This window comes from Engraulis encrasicolus, chromosome 6 (genome assembly GCF_034702125.1).
Source record: "Engraulis encrasicolus isolate BLACKSEA-1 chromosome 6, IST_EnEncr_1.0, whole genome shotgun sequence".
Taxonomy (NCBI): Eukaryota; Metazoa; Chordata; class Actinopteri; order Clupeiformes; family Engraulidae; genus Engraulis; species Engraulis encrasicolus.
Window position 1 is genome coordinate 1,965,457 of NC_085862.1, and position 4,009 is coordinate 1,969,465.

General features: G+C 40.0%; 1 long non-coding RNA gene across 1 annotated transcript; it reads left to right on the forward strand.

Annotated features, from left to right (window-relative positions):
• Positions 1–752: 752 nt before the first annotated feature.
• Positions 753–3,731, forward strand: LOC134450137 (uncharacterized). The gene is made up of 3 exons (XR_010035011.1): positions 753–1,028; positions 1,989–2,065; positions 3,390–3,731. It is a non-coding gene; the product is annotated as an uncharacterized LOC134450137 (long non-coding RNA).
• Positions 3,732–4,009: the final 278 nt, after the last annotated feature.

Consider the following 4,009-nt stretch of genomic DNA (forward strand, 5'->3'; position numbering starts at 1 on the left):
TAATTGGCTATGACCTTTGAAATAGTTGAAAGTAAATCCCAGTAGTATCTAGTGAAACACACATGCAAACGCCCTTCTGTCCCTCATTCCCTCAAACTCGATCTTCTACATTTGTTGTGTAAAAAGGACATAGCAAGTTTTTTGTATCAATGATCACTTTAGGATATTCCAGTGCATTTACATTCAATATATACTGTACCTTGAGTGAGGTAGAAATGCATATTGTTGCAAATATAAATACTGTTAATTTGTTATTTTTTGTAATTAATCATTTACTGAATTTCTTTGTAGAATATGTTACTATTATTTGGGTTTTTGTTCTCTGCATAACTGTCTCTTTCACCTATATTAATTCCTCAGCATTCAAGATGTTTGTAGGGTCCTCACCTCAGCTACCTCTCACAAGGTGCCCCTGAAAAAGGTGATGAAAGTTCTTGTGTAGTAGTATCTATGACTATTAGCTTGTGTGTGTGTGTGTGTGTGTGTGTGTGTGTGTGTGTGTGTGTGTGTGTGTGTGTGTGTGTGTGTGTGTGTGTGTGTGTGTAAAATCTGTTGTCATTATTTTACATTTTTCTCTGCATAGCTGTCTCCTTCACCTATATTAGTTTATCTGTCTTTCTGGTCACAACAGAAATTCAAGACGTTTGGGTCCTCAGCTCAACTGACCAAGACCTTTGCTCATTGAAGGCATGAAGTAATTTGTGATGCCCCCACGATTGCAGTTTTTAACATGTGCGAGGTAAGTTATTTGTTGATTTTTTTGTGTGTTTATTTCCTCATTTTAGTAAGACCATCAGGCCTTTTTGTAACCTTTGTCACAAGTCTTAAGTTACAAGTATTTTGTAGGTATGTGTTTTGTGCCCTGTTTCAAGTTAAGTGCCAAGTTCAAGAGGATCATGACAGTTGGTTTGCTGTTGAATTTCTTCTCAGAGCTGGATGGTCTTTCAACAACACTGCTCCGGGTCTTCAGCAAGAAAGGTGCTTCTCATGCAAGGAAGATACAGAGGATCCTGGTGCCCATGACTCAGGTAAAACATGCACACTGCCATGCATCACAGTAATGCTAAAATTTCGAGATCTAATGTAATGGGGAGAAGTAGGTTGTTTTGGATCATATTGCATTTCTACCACTAATTTCAATCCTTCAGCCAGTTTTGAACTCATTGTCTTCACCTCAGTTCTAACTACAGCTGGCTTTACACACAGCAGTCCTAGGCAATGATATAACAGTCTTTTGCAGGTCAGTTGATGTGGTTGCTGCTCTGTTTTATTATTTTTTTATTTTTTTATTTGATTCTCATGTCTGTCTGGCTTGCGATTCCCATGAAATGATCAGGGGAATTAAAGGTACACTGTGTACGAGTTTTAGTTGTTTATTTCCGGAATTCATGCTACCCATTCACTGATGTTACCTTTTTCATGAATACTTACCACCACCATCAAATTCTAAGTATTCATTATGACGGAAAAATTGCTATTTTCATACATGAAAAGGGGGATCTTCTCCATGGTCCGCCATTTTGAATTTCCAGAAATAGTCATTTTTAGCTGCAGAAATGACTGTATTTGGGCCATACTAGAAAATATTAGTTTATTACTTGGTAAGCTTTCATGAAAAGGTCAAATTTGGCAATAGGCAGCCCAGTTTCAATTAGCAGCGTAGTTGCAGTACCTTTTTTGACCATTTCCTGCACAGTGTACCTTTTTAAGGTCAGACGTCACATTTTGGCATCACTTCAGTACGTTTGGAACCAGGGCTGAGTGCTGAAATGGTACCGAGTACTTGAGGCTGCACCATGCCATATCAAACAGTGACGTACTGTACCACTTCACTGCCAGTACCAACGATACACTACGCTACTAGATAAATGAGATGTGTCCTTTGTTTAATGTGGTTGTACCTGTACTGCGTTTATTCTTCCTGTTGGTTAAAATGTTTTTCCTGCATGTTTGTTTCCTGGCATACATTGACCGGCCCTCATACGCAGACTGACAACATTGATGTGAAGAGGGAGTGCATGCTGAGGAGCTGACGGTCTACCTGAATGAAGAGCCAGACAAAGTGGTATGTTACAACTCGGCAGCTAGATCTGTCTTTTTCGTTATTAGGTGGCATAGGGAGATCGCACACATCAGTGGCCTGCGAGGCTCATTTTGTTGGGCTCTGGTGGGCTCCTCCTGTGCTACCTGACATGTCTCCTGGCATCTCATCCACGTTCTGGACACTGCTGGAGGACACACCAAACCTTCTTGCATTGATGTGCCATCTTGGCCTCAGTTATGTGTTCTTTGCAAACACGAATCTGCCCAATTCCAGCTTTGCTAAAGCACCCTCACATCATCACAAACCCTTTGCCAAATTTCACGTTCAATCCAACACCAGTCATCTCTGATTTGTAGATCTCTGCAGGTCTCTATCTACCCATGAGGGTGTTGCACTTGCTGTGGCACATTGCGAAGGCCGCATTACTGAAGCAGCAGAAGTTATCTTAGAAGAAAACTTAAACTCAATGTAGGTTTCAGTTCTGGAATACGATCGTGCTGTAGGGTAATAGTTTTCTCATAGTTTCACCTTAGACAACTCCCCCTTAGGAGACCAAACTTTGAGCAGACTCTTTTGCATTGGATGGGTGGGGTTTGACATATCTTTCTCTCTCATACAATTTTTGGTTGACAATGTGCCTAAAAGGGCCAATATGTTCAAAATACTAATAATTGTGCTGGTGGGGCAGCCGTGGCCTAGTGGTTAGAGAGTTGGTTTTTCAATCTATTGGTTGCAGGTTTGAATCTCCCCTGACCTGTCACTACATCTCCATCCATGGCTAAAGTGCCTAAGGCAAGGCACCTAACCCCACATTGCGCCAGGGCCTGTAACCAATACCCTGAAAAGTAATAAATGTAAGTCGCTTTGAATACATGAAAGCGTCAGCTAAGTGTAATGTAATGTATTGTAACAATTTTTCACACTGTATACTTAGCTGTATGTGTAAAGTTTCTCACCAACACTCGTGAAAAGATCATGACCCTGTTTCTCAAAAGCACCGTTGTTAGTTAGCGACTTGGTATTTTGCCAATGGGAAATTGCATGCAAGCAAAGTTTTTACTGTAGTTACCAATGATGCTGTTGAGAAACATACTCCAGAATGGGGTCATAGCCACACCAAAAACGAAGAGAGGTAATTGAACATCAGTTTGATCTCACATTCAATTGCCTAAACAGGCAGTGTGAGGGCACACAAGTCAACATCCTCCTCATACCTTTCATAAACTATACTAAATATACTACTATACTACTTTTCCCATCTCTGGGTGTGTTAGAAATGCCCCAAACTTGCACCCACAAATACCGCTTACGGCTTCAATCATGGGTTTTGTTTACTGTTTTCCAGGATGTTGATCTGGACGGTCCAGCTGAAACGTATTGTCTTCGTGTGCGTGTGATCGGCAGAGAGTCCTCAACGACATTGGTAACGTACCTGTGGCCATTGCAGTGTTTGTTTTGGTTTATGCTCTTAATCTCTGTTACCTTCCAGAATGGAAGTACACTTTCAAATTTCTGTTTCATTCTAACCGTCTGTTTCATCAGTTTTTGCACTGCTTTTAAATGTACACTGTGTAAGATTCTTAGTTGTTTATTTCCAGAATTCATGCTACCCATTCACTAATGTTACCTTTTTCATGAATACTTAGCACCACCATCATATTCTTAGTATTCATTATGACTGGGGAAAATTGCACTTTTCATACATGAAACTGGGATCTTGGCCATTTTGAATGTCAAGAAATTGCCATTTTTAGCTGCAAAAATGACTGTATTTGGGCCATACTATAAAATATTTGTTTATTACTTAGCAAACTTTCATGAAAAGATCAAATTTGGCAATAGGCAGCCCAGTTTCATTGAGCAGCATAGTTGCAGTACCTTTTTTGACCGTTTCCTGCACAGTGTACCTTTTTTTAAGAGTTTTTAGAGAAATTGAGAAATTAATCTTTCTCATTTGCACTTGAA